At 40.2% G+C, this 22,322-nt stretch overlaps 1 pseudogene; it reads right to left on the bottom strand.

Annotated features, from left to right (window-relative positions):
- Nucleotides 1-16,783: 16,783 nt before the first annotated feature.
- LOC130867091 (uncharacterized) lies at nt 16,784-21,256 on the bottom strand (annotated as a pseudogene).
- Between the last annotated feature and the right edge of the window lie 1,066 nt (nt 21,257-22,322).

Here is a 22,322-nt window from a genome sequence, read left to right as displayed (position 1 = left end):
CTCTTATTTCTCTGTTAGGTTTCTGTCTAATTGACCTGTCCATTGGTGAGAGAGGAGTATTAAAGTCTCCTTCTATTAATGTGTGCGGTTTGATGGCTGCCTTGAGTTTTAACAATGTTTCTTTTACGTACGTGGGTGCTTTTATATTAGGGGCATAGATATTCAGGATTGAGACTTCATCCTGATGAATTGTTCCTGTTATGAGTAGAAAATGTCCCTCTCCATCTCTTCTGATTGATTTAAGTTTGAAGTCAACTTTGTTAGAAATTAGTATGGCCACACCTGCTTGTTTCCTAGGTCCATTTACTTGATAAGCCTTATCCCAGCCCTTTACTCTGAGTAGGTGCCTGTCTTTGTGGTTGAGGTGTGTTTCTTGTAAACAGCAGAATTTTGGATCCTGTTTTCATATCCAATCTCTTAGTCTGTGCCTTTTTATAGGTGAGTTGAGTCCATTGACATTAAGTGATATTAATGACCAGTGGTTGTTAACTCCGGTCATTTTTTTTAGTAGTAGATTTTGTGTGTTTCCCTTCTTTGAGATGTGCTGGTAAAGGGTCTCTAGATGTCTTAGTTACTGTGGTCATTGTTGGACTCCTTGATTAGTGATTTTCCTTCTATTACTTTCTGTAAGGCTGGATTTGTGGCTACGTATTTTTTAAATTTGTTTTTATCCTGGAAAATTTTGTTTTCTCCATTTATAGTGAATGAAAGCTTGGCTGGGTATAGTAGTCTGGGCTTGCATCCATGATCTCTTAGTTTCTGCAGTACATCTATCCAGGACCTTCTGGCTTTCATGGTTTCCATAGAGAAGTCAGGTGTAAGTCTGATAGGTTTACCTTTATAAGTAACTTGGCCTTTTTCCTTTGCTGCTCTTAGTATTCTTTCTTTATTCTATATGCTTTGTGTTTTGATTATTATATGGCGAGAGGATATTTTTTTTTGATCCAGCCTATTCGGTGTTCTGTATGCTTCTTGATCCTTGATAGGTATATCTTTCTTTAGGTTGGGAAAGTTTTCTTCTATAATTTTATTAAATATATTTTCTGGACCGTTGAGCTGCGCTTCTTCTCCTTCTTCTATTCCTATTATTCTTAGGTTTGGTCTTTTTATTGTGTCCCATATTTCCTGAATGTTTTGTGATGAGAATTTGTTGGCCTTGCTGCTTTCTTTGATCAGCGTGTTTATTTTCTCTATGGTATCTTCAGAATCTGAGATTCTTTCTTCTATCTCTTGTATTCTGTTGGTTATGCTTGCTTCTGTAGTCTCTATTCGTTTACCTAGATTTTCCCTGTCCAGCTGGCCTTCTGTTTGTGTTTTCTTCTTTGCCTCCATTTCAGTTTTTAAGTCTTGAACTGTTTCCATTATCTGTTTGATTGTTTTTCCTTGGTTTCCTAGGGTATCATTCACTGATTTACTCAATTCTTCAAACTTTCTGTTATACTTCTCATCCATTTCTATAAGGGCATTTTTTACATGCTGTTTAAGGGCGTCAATCACTTTCATAAAGCCAATTTTATCTACTTCTTCATGATTAAGGTGTTCATGTCCTCCTGTTGTGAGGTCGCTGGGTTCTGGTGGTTTCATATAGTTTTTCAGATTGTTGGGTGAATTCTTGCATTGGCGCCTGCCCATCTCTTTCTCCGAATGCTCCCCTATGGATCTTCTTTTACCGGATCAGGTCTCCTTGCCTACTGATGTACCTTCCCAGTGATGGCACTCTGCAGTGATAGCTCTCCTGGTGCTCCAGTGATGTCTCTCCTGGTACCAATATCAGATCTCCGTGCCCAAAGACGGCTCTCCTGGTACCCAGATTAGCTCTCCCACTGATGGCTCTCCTGGTGCCGAGGTCAGATCACCGTGCAGGTTGGGTAGTTCGTAAACAAAGCCCTTACCTTGCTTGGTGCAGGCAGGCCAGTGAAACAAAGGAAGTCTCGCCTGCCTACTTGCCCTGAGGATTTGCCCCCAGCACCAGACAGACTGAGCTGGATGGTGTTATGTGCCCAAAGAGGAAAGGGGGCAGAAGGAAGAAGGGTTCTTGATGCAAGCTGGGTGGGACAAGAAGAGAGAGGCAGTATGCAGGGTGTAGAGCCCCTGCAGGGAACCCAGGGAGTATAGGGTGGGGGGATGAGGAACTTCAGAGTTCCCTGTCCAGGGCTGCTTCTGCCGCCAGTCACAAACTCACCCCGCTGCTGTCTCTCCTGGTGCCTAGATCAGATCTCCGTGCAGGTTGGGTAGTTTGTAAACAAAGCCCTTACCTTGCTTGGTACAGGCAGGCCAGTGAAACAAAGGAAGTCTCGCCTGCCTACTTGCCCTGAGGATTTGCCCCCAGCGCCAGACAGACTGAGCTGGATGGTGTTATGTGCCCAAAGAGGAAAGGGGGCAGAAGGAAGAAGGGTTCTGGATGCAAGCTGGGTGGGACAAGAAGAGAGAGGCAGTATGCAGTGTGTAGAGCCACTGCAGGGAGCCCAGGGAGTATAGGGTGGGGGATTAGGAACTTCAGAGTTCCCTGTCCAGGGCTGCTTCTGCCGCCGCAGGTCTAGGTTTGGTCTTTTTATTGTGTCCTATATTTCCTGAATGTTTTGTGATGAGAATTTGTTGGCTTTGCTGTTTTCTTTGATCAGTGCATTTATTTTCTCTACGGTGTCCTCAGAATCTGAGAGTCTTTCTTCTATCTCTTGTATTCTATTGATTATGCTTGTTTCTGTAGACTCTGCTTATTGACCTAGACTTTCCATATCCAGCTGGTCCTCAGTTTGTGTTTTCTTTCTTGCTTCCATTTCAGTTTTCAATTCTTGAACTGTTTCCATTACCTGTTTGATCGTTTTTTCTTGGTTTCCCAGGGTATCATGTATGTATTTACTCATTTCTTCAAACTTTTTGTTATACTTGTCATCCATTTCTATAAGGGCATTTTTTACATGTTGTTTAAGGGTCTCTATTGCTTTCATAAAGTGAATTTTTTCCCACTTCTTCTGTGTTAGGGTGTTCAAGTCCTTCTGTTGTAAGATCATTGGGTTCTGGTGTTTTCATGTTGTTTTTCAGAGTGTTGGGTGAATTCTTGCCTTGGCACCTGCCCATCCCCTCCTATTGATGCTATCTAATGGGTCTTTTTAAACTGGGTCAGGTTTCCCTGCTGGCCAGGGGCTTACAAAATGCCCTCGCTCCGTTTCCTGGCTCCTGTTGTGGGCCAAGATCCCTCTCACCACTTAGAAGGGTCTTCAGGAACAGGACCCAGCTCCCCATTTGCAAGGGACCTCACCAACAAAAAGGCCTTCCTCTTTGATTTAATTGTAGTGGGACGATCTGCTCTTGGAGTTGCACGCTGGTCCCTGCCGCTTGGCTGTCTGCCCCATGATCTTGAAAATGAACATTTTCTTCCACCATTGTTGTATAACTATTCTTAGCATTCAAAGGATATACTTGTTGCTTTAGTAGAATGCTTTGGCTCCATAGCAAAAATCATGGAAATATCATAATTGGATTAAAATGTATAAGAAAAACCCAGAGTAGGTTTGCTCATTGAACTTCAGCAACAGTTGCAACCAAATCTTTAATGAGAAGAATTTATTGTTCTTAGTGACAGAGGGTGCTAGTGAAGAAGAATGGAAATGATATGCCCTAAGCAGCCTTAGGCTCTCTAGGGACCAGTAGAGGCTTATGAACATCAAAATGTCAGCTTCCTCTGAGATAAATGTTATGATCATTGGTCAGTGATAGCCTGGCAGAAAAGAGATCAAGTAACTAAAAGAGATAAATTTCAAGCGCCTCTGTAAAATTGCATTCATCTATCCTTCCTAATCTATTTTAAAATTATTTTGCCAATGAGATGAATCCCTTACATAGAAGATTCCGTGACTCTTGTGACATTAACATCTGTGTTACTTTCAAAGTTTGAAATTGAGATTATATCAAGGTGCACCCTACTTGAACTAATAAAATGTCATTGTCCTTTACTACAATGTCAAAGATGAATAAATATGGAAAGACACAGAAAGAGAAAATTTCTTAGGCATAGAAATTTGTACATATGTTACAATCTGTGTAAGCTAATATACTAACACATCTAAGAAATATCTTACAGTGTATTTTTGTGGTACAAAAAATGGGGTAAAGGAAGCAAAATGTTTACTTAAGGGGACCACTTTGGAGCTGACAGTGTCTTGTCAACCACAAGAAAAAAGCTTTAGCTAATAAATTTCAATTTGTTAGTGCTAAAAACCAGGTTAAATCCCTAGTGGGAATGAATCTGGAAAATATTAGGCAATAGATAGTGAAGGTTCTAGGACCCTTCATTTAATTATAGTATAACCTACTGCCATTAACATTTGAATTATGAAAGTCTTTTTGCTCTGAGTCAATGCCCTTTCTAGTAACCTTTGATTCTTCTCTCTGTATTAATTTAGATGGCAGAACAGATTTTGCTTCTGATACATTAAAAAAGAATATCTGCAAGTAAAGTTTTTCATCTTGAATAAAATGTTGCCTCTTATTATAGTTGTTGATCTAAACTTACACATCATCAAATGTCTTTTAAATATTATATCATAGACATAAGCTTTGCCAGACTTAATCAGAAAAACCCCTGTTTATACGAAATTAGGGGTGAATGCAGGAATTCATGGCCATCCAAGCTGCTGAGATTGACTGTTGAGGGCTGAGCCTAAACAAGATATTTATAGAATATCTTCTAAGGTTCAGAGACCACTGTTGAAAAACGGGTGGGAAATTCATACTAGCTGTTGTGATGAAAAGGCTGAAAACTGCCATTCTGTAGACTTGATACAACTATTAGAGTCATTACATCACAGAAAGGCTGAATACTATGCCGGACCCACAAAAGACAAGCCTTGTCAACAGTGAGTCAGGATGGGTAGGGAGTCATAGAGATACATTCTTTAATGTTTCAATAGTGGCTACTGTTGTATACCCACTGCTATAGTATATCCACCACTGAGTCCTCTAGTCACCAGCAGATAGGTCCAAATGTGTGGTCACACAGATAACCCTTGTTAAATTTAACTTGTTACACAGCAAATACACATGAGCATGAGAGAAAGATCTGTTGGAAGATGCGGTGTGAACAGGGCTGATAGGAAAATAACAGAGAGTAGGGATACAAATGCCATAGACAATGAAAGTAGTATTATATAATGTATAATAAATGAAATAAGATAATTTATAATAAACAAATAGTAAATGCATATAGTTTATATAATGTAAATAGTTTTATTCAGTATTGCCAATTTAACTAATAACTGACTAATGAAGAGTTTATTAACTCATGGACACGTCATAAGTGACCAGGTCAAGTCTTAGACTCATGAGTATCTGGCTGTATGGGATCAGTTCTTAAGCATTATCTATCAGGAAGAAGTGATAGGATTATAAATACCATGTAGAACATCACATATACATTGTGTCCATGTGTGAAATTATCTAAGGACAAATTCAATTAATTTAAAAAGTTTTCACAATATTTTTGGCTATTCAATATTTTACAATATAAAAAAATAGGTTTCTTATTCCAAAATAATATTTTGCATGCTATTAGGTCTTTATTTTTCCTGGTTTGAATGAGTGACTAGACATTTTGGTTTCTCAGTTTGAAGTTTAGGTATTGTCATAGCTTTATCTTTCAATACAGAGACCTTGAGTCATTTATAATGAGGGAACATCCACTGAGAAATTTTCCAGACTGTTTTGGCCTGTGACAATGTCTATATGCATTTTGCTCATTGTTAATTGTTACAGGAGAGCCCCCACAACTGTGGTGGAACCATCAGTCTACGTTTGGGCATGAGAAGTATAAAAATAGTTGACCAAGCCAGGGTAGCAAGCCAGTAAGCAACATTCCTCTGTATGTTTTGCTTCAGTTTCTTTATAAGTTCCTGTTTGACTCCTCTTCATGACAAATGGTAAATTGTACAGTTAAATTCTTTCCTCTCTGAATTCATTTCTGTCAGTGTTTTTTGTTTGTTTTTATCACATAACAGTAATCACTAGCCATTTTATCAGACCTGATTTACTGTGGGTTTTAAACAACATCATTCAAGAACAAGATGATGGTAAAACTTATAATAACAAGACTTCAAAGACTAGATAATAAAAATACTTCAAGGAAAAATAGAGTCAAGCTTTTCTTTTTTCGGAATTTCCTAAACTTTCTAAGGAATAGCAACTGTAAGTAGAACAGATGGAAAAGTAGCCAGAAAAGACAAACTTTAAATGAAACATTTATGTAAGTCTGTTTCATAATAGAAATCAATGTTCATTTTGAATTTACTTAATAATACGTTTATTTGATATGCTTTCTTATAAATAGAAGCCTTTATTTTATTAATGACTTATAAAGTGTCATATGTGATGAAAATAACTAATATATCATTTTCTTCAATAGTGTCAATGTAACTGACTAATACATGAAGAGTGTTTTAATTCATAGAACTTTCTAAGTGACCATGTCTGGACTCAAACTCATGTGTATCTGACGGTATGGGATGTGTTCTTAAGCATTATCCTTCAGGAAAACAAGCTAGGATTATAAATACCATTTACTGCTTCACTGTCCTGCAAATGGACACAAAACTGTGTTCATAAAAACTCAGTTAAATTCTTTTCTCTGATGTATCCAATAATACATAAGACAGTTCATACAGAGAGGGCTCAAAACCTTTTTTTTTTTTAAACAAAGTAGCATGGTGATCACAATTCAAGGAGTCAAGGGCTTCATCTTGTTTATCATGTGCTTATAATGGAATGTTGTATATACTTATATATTCTCCATTGAATCGGGAGATTGTGACGGGAGGATGAACAATTCAAGAACAACTCAAGGAACTTAGAAATATCCTATCTGAATAAATAAATAATAAAATACTAATAATGAAGGCTGGATGTATCGCTTTAGTTCTGTGGTTTAGCAATTATCAAGTGTCTAAAATGTCTTGTGTGTAATTTCCTGTATCCCAACAAACACACAAACAAGCAAAGAAACAAATACATAAGTACCACAAATAATATCCTCACACGTTTCTTCATTCTTCTTTTTCTCAATCAACAAACTTCCCATGTTGTCTTTTTTGTCTAGAGAAAATGTCAGTCTTCTCCATCTCAGACAATCTGACCTCGAGGAGTAAGCTGAGGTCCTGGAAAAGAAACCTGGTGGATGGTAAACACAGTATACTACACATGGAGTCCTGTGCTTGCTCTTCTGGCAAAGCCAGGGACAAATTCTGGGATGCAGATTTATCTTGGAACATTCCCCATCAAAGAGAGCATGAGTGTCTTCTTTTTCTGCATGAACATTTTGTAAAAGGTATGATCTTCTGTGTTGTGAAGATAATACTGGTTCTAAGGGGAGAACTGACAAACTGAATACATATGCCCCATTGCAATAAATGTATTTTTTCAGTTTCTTTTGTTAACTTGCGCTAGTCACTTTTGTCTAATGAGTTAAAATGTTATTTTAGGTTTAAATATAAGTATGTACATTTGACATATATATTGATCATAATAAACATATATTATACATATACTGTACATGCTTTTTTCAAATACTTCTAAATCATAATACATCTATCTAAGTTAGAATAACTTAACTTTCTTTTGGTATACAGGTTGGAAGTCTGTGAGGAGGTTATGCATATTTTAGCAAGATTTAACAAGCAAAAAAAGAAATGTCAAACTCTATTTGGAAGATGCAAAATTATCTAGTCCAAAACTTTCAACTGTAATTTTGTTGACCACCAAACTGCAGAAGCAGTTTTTATAAGTACACTCCCTGGAGAGTCCAGAATTGGAATCAAGATGTTCCAATTCAAAGGAAAATTAAATAAATGAAGTGAAATGTTTTTTAAAATTCCTTGTCTGTAATATTTCTAGAATACATAGCATTTGAACAGTGACACAGAAAAAACCTAACTCATCTACTGGAATATTCAAACAAAAACGGTTGTCGGAAATTAATTGACATTTTCTCATCTTTCTGTGTGAGATCCAGTATATACTTTGTCTCTCAGAGACAATTCCTCTTTTTGACTAAGAGTCAGAGCATTGATACCTCATTGAGGAGAGCCTGTGGGTAATTTTAACTCTTTCTTTTCAGAAGCACAAGACTCTCTCTGCATGTAAATAGAGCCACAGTAGACACTTTTGAAACAGCACAAAACATCTGACCCCACCATGATAGGGCTAGTGCCATAGTAAGACAGCAATAAACAAATGTTATTGAAAGTTGATGAGGAAGACCCTCCAATGCTAAGTCTAGATTTGTTGTCTTTTTGGTATGTTCTGTGAACATGAGAGAGATATTGTATTCTCCACAAGCAAGGAACATGCATTTTGTTAACGTATTTGGAAAGACTGCTACATTTGGAATTCAATACTTGTTCTTTGAAGTTGAATATATATAAACATATATATATATATATGTGAGGGTGTGTATGTGTGTGTGCATATACACACATATATGCATTATACACATATATCCATTTATATATATGTATATATATGTGTATGCATTTTAAATTTCATTTTACATTCCAATCACAACTCCCATTCCCACTCCATACCTCCCTGCTCCTCCTCACTTCCCTCCCAGATAACCCCCCATCTTCTCCTCTCAAAGGGTAAGGGCTCCCATGGGGAATCAACAAACCTGGTTCATTAAGTTGAGGGAGGACCAAGTCCTTCCCTTCTGCATTAAGGCTGAGCATGATATCCTGGCATAGGGAATGGGCTCCAACAAGTTAGCTCAGGCACTAGAAATAAACTTGGTCCTACTTCCAGGGACCCCTCAGACAGACCAAGCTACACAACTGTCTTTATATGCCGATGGCCTACTTCAGTCCCTTGGAGGCTCCACAGTTGTCAGTCTAGGGTTCATGAGTTCCCATGAGCTTGGTCCAGCTGTCTCTGTAGATTTCCTCTTCATGATCTGACCTCCCTGACTCATACATTCTCTACTCACCTTTCCCTGTCATCAGACTGGCAAATACTGTCATCATATACCCTTTATCCAGTAACTGATGGAAGCAGATACAGAGATCCACAACCAAGCACCAGGCCAAGCTCCAGGAATCCAGGGGAGGAGAGGGAGGTTGGAACAAGTATATATTTAAGTTGAGGGCCTGGGAAGTATGTTTGGAAAATATAAGCAAAATGAAAAGTAACAAGTATTCCATAAGAGAAAGGTATGACACCAAACTAGAAAACAGTTAGCTGGAAGGGGTTTCAAGAACACAGACCCTGGTTCAATATAAGCTTCAATCTCTTTCACTGTATCATGTTTAACTTAGTAATTATCCAAATTTACTCTTTTGTATAAGGATAGTGAAACTATTTAATGTCAAGGTGCTTTATAAAATTAAATAAGCACTTTGGTGATATATAATCTGAAATACATCCACATAGTGAATATCTTAGCTATGGTTCTATTGTTGGTAGAAGACACAATTATCAAGGGAACTCCTTAAAAAGACAGCATTTAGATGAGGGCTGGCTTATAGCTTCAGCAGGTTAGTTACTCATCATCATGGTAGGCCGCATGATAGCAGGCAGGCAGGCGTGGTGTTGAAGAAGTAGCTGAAAGCTGTATCCTGATACACAGGCAGTTGGTAGAAAGCAAGACACACTGGCCCTGCCATGAGCTTTGGAAACCTCAAAGTCCCCTCCCAGTGACATATGTCCTCCAACAGGGCCATACTTCCAAACAGTTCATCATCTGGGGACTAAGAATGAAAATACATTAGGTTATGGGGGACCATTCTCATTCCAACTACAACAGTGTATTCTCTAAACCAAGCTACATAGTAAAAACTTTATCTAAGGAACTTTTTAGTGGTAAGAATTCCTAACATCTATTCTTCTAGCATTTTAAAGAATACAGTATATTTGTGTTAACTGTAATCACAACCTTGCATATCTAGTAGGTCTCTAGAAATCCTCCTGACTATCTGTCTGACATGAAATAAACTGCAGTATTACCCTCTGGACAATACTTTTTCGAAGCCCCATAATTACTGCAACCATTGATATCCAATGTTCTATTAAAAAAGCTATCTGAGAGTCTCAGAGTATGAATGAGTTAGACTTGACTTCATGCCATATATACAATTCAGTTCAAGAGAATAAAAAGTTTAAATGGATAGTTATCATGTATAAAATGTCATTTATACTATTGCTGGTCAATATTTATTTATAATCCTTATAATTATGGATATCTATTTAGGACATGCTCATTAATATATTTTGGAAGAATAACTCATCACAGAGGAAAATATTATCTTTAGCAATATTATCATATTTCTCAAAAAGCATGACTGGATATTCAGTTAAATTTGAATATCAGACAAACACTGAAACTACTTTAGTGTAAATAAATGCAAATATTTACTGCATACCTGTATTATTTGAACACCTTTATGCCCTTCACGAAATACTGACTTAATTTTTCTGTACTTCCAGTACATTTTCCAGATTGTTATTTACTTATCTAGCCAGAAAGACTGTTTGAATATTTATGTGAGTCTCTATGGCAAAGGACATGGTTTGGGCAAGCTTACCTAGCCGTTGTAACAGGGATGCACAAGCTTATTTCTCGAACCAAGTCAGAAAAAACAACCAGGAATTTTGGATGAAAGTACTGGAAAGCAGAAAGAGTTTTACCTGTGGGAGTTGGAAAGCCAGCTCTTAGATTTTGAGCCAGAGTTGGCAGGGTGAGCCTGTGAAATAAGGTATGAATTAAAACAGAATAGGCATAACACCAAAGACATAGGAGGTTTGAAAGAACAAGATTATATTCTCAAAATCGCCCCTGTGCTTGGAGTTGGGTGATATATACATAAATACCATTTCAGTTATTGGAACCATTGAATTCTGTGTTTAACTAACACAAGTTTAGTGGATACAGTTTCATCTCTTAAAAGAGTAACTGGCTTTCCAACCGTTAGAACCTACAGAATAATACAAAGGTAGTATGGTACCAGAGGTGAAGGAGGGAAGATGATATGAAACACTGGATGCTTTTGTGTCAAGGTCTCTCCATCATTGTGGTAACACGGTAACGGGACAGGAGTCTCCCGAAGGTGCAGGTGGCTGAGTTCTAAGATGGCTTAGTTACAGCTAGATGTCACTTCTTACTGCTGGGTACCCTTTTGGGGGTCATCCTTATGTTCATAGAGCTGATTGAGAAGAAGGCTAAGTTCAATTAAAAATATTCCAAGAGACTTAAATTATTTACCATCAATGTTATGCTAACTCACATTTTTCTGAATTTTAGTGGGTAAAATGACATCTAAGGGTCTTTACCAAAAGCAAAAAAAATGAGGATACAGGGCATAAAAGCAAGACCGCATCGTTCATGGAGCAGGAGAGAACATGGGACAGTGCACCTATGAAGACCAGAGTCACCTAATATAAATTAAACAGTTCTAATTTATCTTTCATGTGATTCATCTTATAAAATAGAATATTCTTAATTATTCATTTCCCAAGTATTTTCCTCTCCAAACAGAGGTTAAATATTTTGAAGGCACTAATTATATCTGTTTCCTTACTCATTGTGAGTGTCACTGTCATTTTCGGTCAAATAGTAGGCACCATTGTGAAGGTAAACATGGAATTACTGTGCAAATGAAAAATTAGTTCCTCAAGCCAGTCATCCTGAGTTTGAAGGTATTCTGTATGCAATGTAGAAATCACACGGTACTTAAACAGGCAGTGATCAATTGTTTATATTCATGGGGAGAAATCATTTTAGTGAAATATAGTACTGAAAGTATGTGTAGAAATCATAAATTTAAACATGTCATTAAACAAGTCAATATTACCCACCATAAAATTTTATATTCAACCTACTAAATATATTTCTAAAGTGTTATAAAATTGGAGAGATACCCATAATACAATTTTAAATGAATTTACAGGAACAGAGGTCTTAGAAATCTTACAATTAGCGATAATATATATATATATTATTCATGATTAGTATTTAACTAAAATTGCTCATTATTAATAGCATAGCTATTACTTGGTAAATTTGTCACAAATTATACATAGCTACTTTTGTTTATGAGATCCGATTCCAAATATTAGACTGTGTATGAGCACAGTTAGATCACTTTTCTGTGGCTTCAGATTTTCTTAAAACCAATACATGTATTTCCTTAAAGAATCATCAGACATATCTCATAACAATACACAGTCTTTAGAAATATTTTGATAAGTTGAATTAGACAAGTGAAGATTTCAATTGTCTAGGAATACATTTTCTTGAAAGAATAAATGGATAAAAATTGCTGGGGCAATTTGGGTTTTGGTTTTGTCAAGTTTTCAATGTGCGTAAAATTGTTTGAGGCAGAAGATGACCTAGAATACAGGTTTTTTTTTCCTGTCCTTTGATCGCTGCCTCAAGGATCCTGAAGCACAAACAAAACATCATTTTCTAATCTTCTCAGATCTTTTGTGTATTTTTAAGGATGCAAGAGAGAGATTTTAGTAGCTGATATTATTCTGGTTAACTCTACAATTGCTGTGATGTTATATAAAGAGGGAAAATAAGAATTTTGTATGAGTTTGAGATTTAAAGGAATTCTATAGTTCTAAAAATTCATCAGTTCGGGGCTGACCACCACTCAGCTCAGCTATTCAGTTACAGAATGATTTCCACAAGTGACTTCATCTTTCTGGGACTGCCTTTATTTTTTTAATGTCAAACCCAGACTTGCAACAGCAGCTGCTTCACATTTATTGTTAGAAAAAAGGAACTAATGCACTTGGGCTCTGTTTACAGCATTTGCAGATCTCTATTTGAGTGATCAAGACTAAATTCTTTTCTATACTCAAAAACTCCTTTCTGTTTGTCCAGTCATACTCAGAGAAAATGAAATGTCCCATTCTGAGATCATGAGTCTAGGTCTTAGGATTTTGATTTACATGCTGTATGAAGATAGAGGAACTCTTTACTGTGGGAATGTGAAATTCTCTCTCTGCATTCTTGGAATTCAAGGTTACTGTTCCCAGAAAGGGAAAGTGACAAGAACTCCTTGATTTTAGGTTAAAAAATCCATCTCTGTAGAAATTTTTTTATTTAATTGAAATGTAAATATTCAAGTCACATGTTTTAGTTTACTATTCAATGTTGTAGAGCTAAGAAGGATTTTGAAAATAAGATATCTTATTCTTTTTAAGTGTGAATTTTATTTTTTAAAAAAACTAGCTCTTTTGTTGTCTTCTTTTAAATTTGGCTTTTTCCTGTCTTCTTTTGTTGTGATGGCAGTTGTTGGGTTGTGATTTTTCTCTCCCTTTACTCCAAATAATTCCTACTGACCTAGATAGAAGTTTTATCTACAGGTAGGCAGACAGGCAGGAAGTAATTAAGAGATCTGACTGTATTAAGAGCTTCTTATATCAAAATGTGATTTACTGTATTTTTCAGATAAACCTTTTTCTCTGGTCTCTGGTGAGGTTGTAATTACCACATCATTTCCAAACTTCAACAGCTTATATATGGAATTTGCAAGCATGCATGCTGTGCAAGCAGAAAGTTGATGCCTATGTTTAGACATTTTATGACCATGTTGCAAACTCTAAGGCAGCAGTTCTGCAGTGGAGATGTGATATGCAGACACGAAGCAAGGAAAAGCAGATGTGATTTTTACACTAATGCTTTACTTAATCAGCAAGAGGAACAGATATAACTTCATTTTCATGAAGCAAATGCAATAGTGATTATTTACTACTATGTTCTGGACTAAGAATGGACTACATGTTTTCCACTGAGCCTGATAATAGAAACTATATTTACTTACTTATTGACTGTAAATTCTTTCTCAGTAGATAAATGAGATACTGGGCTACCAGTAGCCTACTAACCGATGATCAACTAAAAATGATTATTAAAACTGCTTTAAATGAAAAATTTTGTTAAGCACATCTGTGGTGGTTTGAATAAGAATAGTTCTATAGGTGGCCATTTGAATGCTTAGAGAATAGCACTATAGAAAGAATTAGGAGGTGTGCCTTCTTGGAGGAAGGGTGTCACTGGGACAGGCATGGGCTTTGAGATTTCCAACCCCAACAGGTCCAGTAGCTCTCTCTTCCTGCTTATTGGGGATCCAGATGTAGACCTCTCAGCTCCTTCTCCAGCACAATATTTGCCTGTTTGCTGCCATATTCCCCACCATTGAGAATAAACTAAACCTCTGAAGCTATAAGGAAGCCCCAGTTACGTGTATTCCTTTATACAAGAGTTACCATGGTCATGGTGTCTCTCCACAGCAATAGAACACCGACTGAGTCAAAAATATCAGAGAAATACTAAGCAATATGTGTCTATACATTGCAAATATGAATAAGTGCGTTTAAACATTATTCACAAGTATTAACGATCTATTTGGCCAGAAGACCATTAAAACAATACTTCATTTCTGCACCATTAGAAAGTGTTACCTCTCATGGAATCCAAGAAAAGCAATGTTTGTAAAAGGAAATAGTCACATGGAACAAACTCTAGGAGGAGGTTTGCTTTTCTCTTTGATTTTGCTGAGATAGGGATTGAACCCAGAACTAATTTTTTTTCTTGCTAGGAACATGCTTCCATTGAGCCACACTCCCAAATTCATATGTGAATTTCATAATCATAATTCTTATATGATGCTAAAGTAATATCAGAGAATGTGCTAAAAAAAAACATCAGAAATAGCCTAAGCATAAAATAAAACCAGGCTTACTGATGCAAAGATGTTTCTAAAGGTTCTCATTCTTCTTTTTTTAAAAATCCAGCTTTATCCTAAAATATCAGATTTCATATTCCACTCTTTGGGAAACATGTTTAATCACATGGTCCATGTGCTATCCACCTTGTCAACAACAATAGTCAGTCCTTACTACCTACACAGATCAAGTCAGACCATAACTAAAAATCTTACCTTGCATTTCATGATCACAGGTTTTAAAGAGAAACTCGATTCTCTTTCATACATATAATACATCCTTAGTTTTACACCTTTTGTTGGTTTCCTGAAGATATATATATATGGTTATAAAATACATGATACACATATATCTCCATAGTAGTATATATGCTATTACTGTACTACTGTACTACCACCACAGTGTGCTCATCTTTTCATTATGGACAATCTGTTTACAAGGCTGTAGAAAAGCCAGCTCTGTGCTTAATAGACCCCTTCTTTCCTGTCTCTCCTAATGATATAACTTTATTATTTGCGCTCTTTTCTCCAAATCATTAAATTTAGCCACCCATTAGGTATTCCAATGACTTTATATTATTTATTTATTTTTAAAAGCATGTTTTAAGATATATGTTGGAAGAGTCTGGAGATTGAGCATGTGTGGGGAGCATGTTTGAACATGACTATGTGTTTGCATGCACCTTTAAGCTAGAGAACATGCTCATGTGTCATTCTCATGTATGAAGTTCACTTTCTTAAAGGCAAAGCTTTTCATTGGTCTAGAGCTTATTCTTGGGCTAGACTCTCAGATAAAAGAATTCCAGAAGTCTTTTCTTTGTCCTTTTACCACAGAAAGACAAAGATAAGCTAGCAATCACAGCTTATAGATAGACAGAATATATGGGGCAAGAAATGGACAATTGTTAATATTTGGCTCACTTTGGTTCAGTTTACCCGCATGAAGAAGTGCTGTGTTTCATTTCTTAATGCAACAGTGATGCATTTTGGTGCCTTTGAGGTTATCTTTGGTGTTTTAACTAATGCAGCCCAGAGTGGTGTAACTGGGTGATATGGCATTTCTGTTATAAGTATTTTGAAGAGTTTGCATACTGATTTTCACAATGGCTGGATCAATTTGCACTCCTATACCAGCCGTATGTGGAGGTCCCCCACCCCCATGCTCTCCAGCATTTGTTGTTTTCTAACCATAGTCATTCTATTTGGGTTGAGAAGAAATCTCAGCATGATTTTAATTTGCATTTTCTTGACGACTGAGGAAGCTGAATCATCTTTTCTTATGCATATCAACATTTGTACATCATCTCTTGAGAACTATGTTAATTTCATTAGCCCATTTATTAATGAGAGTGTTTTTCCTCAATGTTTTTGACAAAAATAGTGTTTCCATTTCTTTTTCCAATTCATTTTATATTCCAAATATTAAATTTCTGCAGATATAAATTGTTAAAACTAGCATTTTCCCAATTTTTCTAGTGGATCTATTTGAAATGATCCTGTGGGGATGATTTGGCGTAAGGCTGAGGTGCCATTTCTCTGTGCTGGGATGGGAGGGGAAATCAATGGGTAGATGCTAGGCCACATTCCTAAGACATCAGGCTTAATTGCCAGATTGCCAGTACTACTTTGAAGCTAAAGTACTATCTACAGAAACAGTCACAACTGATGGATAGACCCATTAATAGTCAACTATAAACAATGCTATTCAACTTCAGTACTCGAGGTATGGGATGGTAAAGGAGTAATAACGGTACTATGTGTGCTGAATTGTTAACTACTGAGACATAAATGTGAAAGAAGCAAGTAGTGTAATATTAGCAATTAATTTAGAACAACAGAAAAAGTAGCAGGGAGACAAGCAATTAGAAAGAAAATTAATAAGGGCACACAAGGAAATAAGGTACCTCCACCTAAAAGACTGAAGAGGAAAGGATGTGAAAAAAGCAGGCACTGGGGAGGTTGCTGGCTGGAGATTTGTAAGTCAAGGCCAACCGTGTGAAAGACCCCCGGTAGGGACCTTCCCTCAGGTGGAGACCCCGGACCCACAGACCAGGCCGAGACCACGAGTCGGATGCAAACTGCAAGAGGTTTATTAGGTAGACACAGGTACCTGCGGGCGGCAAAGTCTTTCGGAGGACTTGCGCGCCTGTAGACTGGGAGGAGGACTTTTTATAGGAAAGAGGGCAGCAAAAAGCAATTTACAGAAGCAGAAGCGTGGTTATCAGAATGAGGCGGGGGGGGGGCATGAATGGTTTTCCTCTCCCAGCATGGATGTCTGGCAGCAGACATCCTGCTCTTATCTTATAGGTATCCTACTTTGAAGTCATCCTGCTTTGTAGATGTCCTATCTTATAGATATCCTGTTTTCCTCTCACGAGAGCAGGCTAGCTGCTGATCCTGAGAATCTTTCAAGCAAACAGGACGTTCTCCCGGGGAGCCTGCTAGCTGCGGGTTCTGAGGAGGGGGTCTGTAGGGTCTTTCATTCCCCCCTTTTCTTTTATCACAGAGTTAAATCTTTTACTCTAAGCAGTTAGGGAACCTCGGTTTCTTGTTGTTGTACCATATGATACTGATGGGTCAGCACTAGGGCCTGAATAACTGACAGCCTGTCTTTCATAAACTGGACCAAGCGGTTTAAGATGCAGGGCCCAAACAGGAGTATCAGAAGGAGGACAATCAATCAAGGGACCCATCAGAGGAGACAATAGAGTCGTAAACCAGGGAGACTTATTAAACCACCCTTCGAACCATCCCTGTTGTGATTCGAGCAGCTTTTGTGTCTGTCTTTACCTCTCTCTAAGCTTTGTCATAGTGTGGTTCGCATAGAAACAACATTCCTCTTTGAGTGCTGCGCATAACCCTCCCTCTTGTAAAAACAACATGTCTAGCCCCCTCCTGTTTTGTAGGGCTACCTCTGAGAGGGGGGGTTAATGACTCTTCAAGTGCGCTAACCGATTCTTCCAGTGCCTTGATATCAGTATGCATGGCTGCCTGAAGTTGTCTAAATTGGCTGGTCTCCATAATCTAAGACTAAGGGGTTGCATCTACCTCCTGGGGTGGCGTCCTGGACATTGGTAGCGGTAGCGATATCATAGCAAGGGCCACAAGCTTTTCCCCCCGCAAGTCCAGGGTCCCCTTCCCGAGTACCCAGGCGTGGTTCCTCGTCTGAGCGTGATTAGATCCCAGATGGAGGAGGGTTTCCAGTAAGCCTCCCCCGTCGTTTCACAACCCCATTGGGCACAGTAACCGTCCCCCGGCCCTCCATGTCCCTTTTGTGTGTTTTGTCCTGGACAAACATAGAAGTCTTTGTTCCTGGTCCCATGTCGTCCCCCTCCACCCCCCGGGTGATGGCAGTCATATCCCGGGAATGTCGCCATCCCCAGTCTTAGTAGGGCCCATATAATGATCCAAGGGCCCCACGGGTAAGCCTTATCTTTAAGGGGTTTTGAGTGCGTTGGGCTCTCCATGCTGGGGTTGCGGCGGGCTCCATTTTGTCAGCTGTATGGGCGGCCTTAACGTGTGAGGCGTGGATCCAGGCTGTGATGCCGTCAACCTTTAGTGCCATTGGGGGTCAGAAGGACAGTGTAAGGGCCTTTCCACCGAGGTTCCAAGTTTTAGGTCTGGTGTCTGCGGACACAAACAGTATCTCCTATCTGGAAGGGATGCGGTTCCACCGGCTGGTTCAGTTGGTCTCGGTAAGCAGCGGCGAGTGGCCTCCAAACCTCTCTCTGCACAATCTGTAGACACCTGTAAATGAGCCTCCAGAGAAGGACTGTTAGCAAAATCGGCAATGTTTGAATTAAAGAAATTTATAAATGGGGAGGAGCCCCATATAGGATTTCAAAAGGAGTCAGTCCATGAGGCCCCAGGGTGTTGTGGGCCCTGTACAGGGCCAGTGGTAAGAGGAGCACCCAGTCTCTAGTGCCAGTTGCAAGCGTTAATTTGGATAAGGTCTCCTTAATTGTTCTATTCATGCATTCTACCTGTCCTGAACTTTGGGGTCTATACGCACAATGTAATTTCCATTCGACCCCTAGGAGTTTGGCCACCTACTGACTTACCTGGGAGACGAAGGCGGGCCCATTATCGGTGCCAAGACTTGAGGCATTCCGTACCTGGGAAATATTTCTTCCAAGAGCTTTTTGGTCACCACCTTTGAGGTTTCATTTTTGGTGGGAAAGGCTTCTACCCATCCTGAAAAAGTGTCTATGAACACCAGGAGGTATCTGTACCCCTAGAGACCTGGCTTAACCTCTGTAAAGTCGATCTCCCAATGTACTCCGGGACAATGTCTCCGTGCCCGAACTCCTGGACCAAGCTTGATTCTGCCTGCATTTACCTGAGCGCAGGCTTGGCATTCATCAGTCACTTTTTGCAGGGCTCCGTCCCTGTTCAGGAGGTATTGGCCTGACTCCTGTCTGTCCAACAAGGTTTTCATCTTCTTTGGCCCCAAATGAGTCAATTTATGCAAGTAGTCTATTATTTTATAAGTATGTTTTGTTGGCATACCAATCTTTTCCTTGAAAACCCAATGTTGCTTTTCGGGGTCATATGTGGCCCCCATTTTCTTTAGGAGATCAATGTCCTCTTTACTATGGGGTAGCGAACTGGAGGCTTGGGCCTCTTCCGGGTTCGTCAAGGGGAGAGCTTGGGAGGTCTTGGTTGATTTTATAGCAATCTCTCAAGCAGCGTTATCTGCCAGCCTATTTCCCTTTTCCTCAGGGCTATGGCCTTTTTGATGCCCAGGGCAGTGCATAATACTTAATTTTGGGGGCAAAAATAAGGCTTTCAGGAGTGCCAGTATCTCAAGTTTGTTTTTAATTTCCTTTCCTTCTGAGGTCAGCAGCCCTCGTCTTCAATAAATTTCCCCATGTATGTGAGCCGTGGCGAATGCATATCGGCTATCCGTATAAACATTCAATCTCTTACCTTCTGCCATCCGGAGTGCCTAGGTCAGAGCGATGAGTTCAGCCCTCTGGGCGGAGGTGCCTGCTGGTAAGGCTTCTGCCCAAACTACCTCAGTCTCTGTTGTCATTGCTGCCCCCGCCTTTCGTTTCCCATTTGCCAGGAAACTGCTGCCATCCGTATACCAAGTATAGTCAGCATCTCGGAGGGGTTGATTCGTCAGGTCCGGTCTGGTCCCGTGTGTTTCTGCGAGGATCTGGAGGCAGTCGTGGTGTTCCGGGTCCTCAGGCAGGGGGAGCAAGGTCGCGGGATTAAGAGCGACCACAGGTCCGAATTGCACCCGGTCCGCATTCAGGAGCAGGGCTTGGTAGTAAGTCATGCTGGCATTGGAGAGCCAGCGGTCTGGAGGCTGCTTGACCAAGGCTTCCACCGCATGGGGTGCCAGGATAGTCAGTGGCTGGCCCAGGGTTAGTTTACCCGCGTCTTTAGTGAGGACTGCGATAGCTGCTACCATTCGCAGACAGGGCGGCCACCCTGAAGAAACTGGGTTGAGTTTCTTTGAGAGATAAGCTACAGGACGCCTCCAAGGGCCCAGTTTTTGAGTTAGGACCCCTTTGACGTAACCCTGTCTCTCATCCACGAACAAGTCAAAGGGTTTGGTGATGTCAGGGAGGCCTAAAGCAGGGGAGGCTGGTAAGGCTTTCTTAATGTTTTTGAAAGCCCTCTGCTGTTCCTCTCCCCAATCAAACATTGTCCCTTGTTTAGTTAGAGGATACAAGGGTGCAGCCATCTCAGCAAACCCTGGGATCCAGAGGCGGCAGAATCCCGCTGTTCCCAGAAACTCTCGCAGCTGGCGGGGGTTCCGGGGGGCAGGGATGTTAGTGATAGTCTGTTTGCTCACCTCGGTCAGCCATCTCTGTCCATCTTTTAATTGATAACCTAGGTAAATGACTTGCTTCTGGCACATCTGAGCCTTCCTGGCTGATACCCGATATCCTAATTGTCCCAATGTCTGTAGGAGGGACTTTGTGCCCTCCTGACATTCTTTCTCTGAAGCGGCGCCAGAAGGAGGTCATCAACGTATTGGAGCAATGTCAGGGTGGGGTACTGGACCCGAAAGTCGCCAGGTCCCGGTGCAGAGCCTCATCAAAGAGGGTCGGGCTGTTCTGAATCCCTGGGGGAGACTAGTCCAGGTCAATTGACCCGAAAGACCAAGATCTGGGTCCTTCCATTCAAAGGCAAAAAGGGGCTGGCTCTCCGGATGCAGCCGCAAGCAGAAGAAGGCATCCTTTAAGTCTAATATGGTATACCAAACGTGGGATGGTGGCAGAGTGCTCAATAAGTTATAGGGGTTGGGGACCATGGGGTGCATGTCCTTCACCCTTTTGTTGACCTCCCTCAAATCCTGCACTGGCCGGTAGTCCCCAGTCCCTGGTTTCTTTACTGGTAAAAGGGGGGGTATTCCATGGTGACCGGCAGGGGATGAGAATGCCCTGGTCCAAGAGCCTCTTTTTTTTGCAATAAGCACATTGGTCCCTGTCCATTTTGGCCCCCTTCCTTTCTCCCAGCCTACCTCCCTCTCTTTCTTGTCCTTGAACTACAGTGGCCAGCAGCCTGCTTAATTCTTTATTCTGTTTCATGTCTCTTTCCTCATTTATTGGTTGCTCCTCTGAATATACTTGTAAATTCTCCTTTCCTTCTCTCTTTCTTTGCCTCTTCAGCAGATCCTGTATTGTATACCCCTGCAGACCTTCCAGCCTCTGTAATTTACTTCTGATATCCGGACTGGACTGCCAAATAAAGGATATTGAAACACTAATGGCCTGCCCCGGTTCCCCGGGTCATAGGGAGTATACATTCTGTATGCTTCCTTAAACCTCTCTAAAAAGGCAGAGGGAGTTTTCTCATTCCCTTGTATCACTTGCTTTACCTGAGCCACATTAGTGGGGCGGCATGCTGCCCCTCGGAGACCCGCTATAAGCAGCTGGCGATAGAGGCGTAGGTGTCCCTTACCTGCAGCTGTGGTGAAGTCCCAATCAGGTCGCGTCAGAGGGAAGGCCTCGTCAATTTCGTTAGGCAAAAGGGTTGGGTGACCGTTGTTGCCTGGAACATTTCTCCGAGCCTCCAAAAAGACTCTTTGCTCTTCCTCTGAGGTCAGCAGGGCTTGCAAGAGTTGCTGGCAATCATCCCAGGTGGGCTGGTGGGTGACTAAAATAGACTCGATTAGATTAGTCAGCACCACTGGGTTTTTGGAAAAGGAAGGGTTATGCTGTTTCCAGTTATAGAGATCAGAAGCTGAGAATGGCCAGTACTGTTGCTGCCCATTCGGACCCTCTCGGAGGGGAAGGGCGTGGGAGGTGGAATCAGGCGGCGGCTCGCGTCTGTCCCTCTGTTGGCCAGCCATAGGTGAGAGGGCCGGGGATTCTTGTGGGGGCCCCTCGGCCATCGCCGCTTCAGGTCCCTCTGGGCTATCTGATCCTGCATAGGGAGGAGGCTCAACATTTTACAGGGTGTGTCAAACTTTTCCAACTTCTATAAGCAGTTACAAATATCATCAGGTCAATTCCAGTAAGAGTACAATGACAGACATTGTTGTTACTAAATACCATCAGTTCCAGTCTCTGAGAAACAGTTAAAACCCCAATTTTCCCCCCTTCTTAAGTGAAGAGGGGTTGTTAACGATTGTCCCATGGTACCAGATTTAGA

This window comes from Chionomys nivalis, chromosome 26, assembly GCF_950005125.1.
Source record: "Chionomys nivalis chromosome 26, mChiNiv1.1, whole genome shotgun sequence".
NCBI classification, from domain to species: Eukaryota; Metazoa; Chordata; class Mammalia; order Rodentia; family Cricetidae; genus Chionomys; species Chionomys nivalis.
This window is presented reverse-complemented; position numbering and strand designations above follow the sequence as displayed.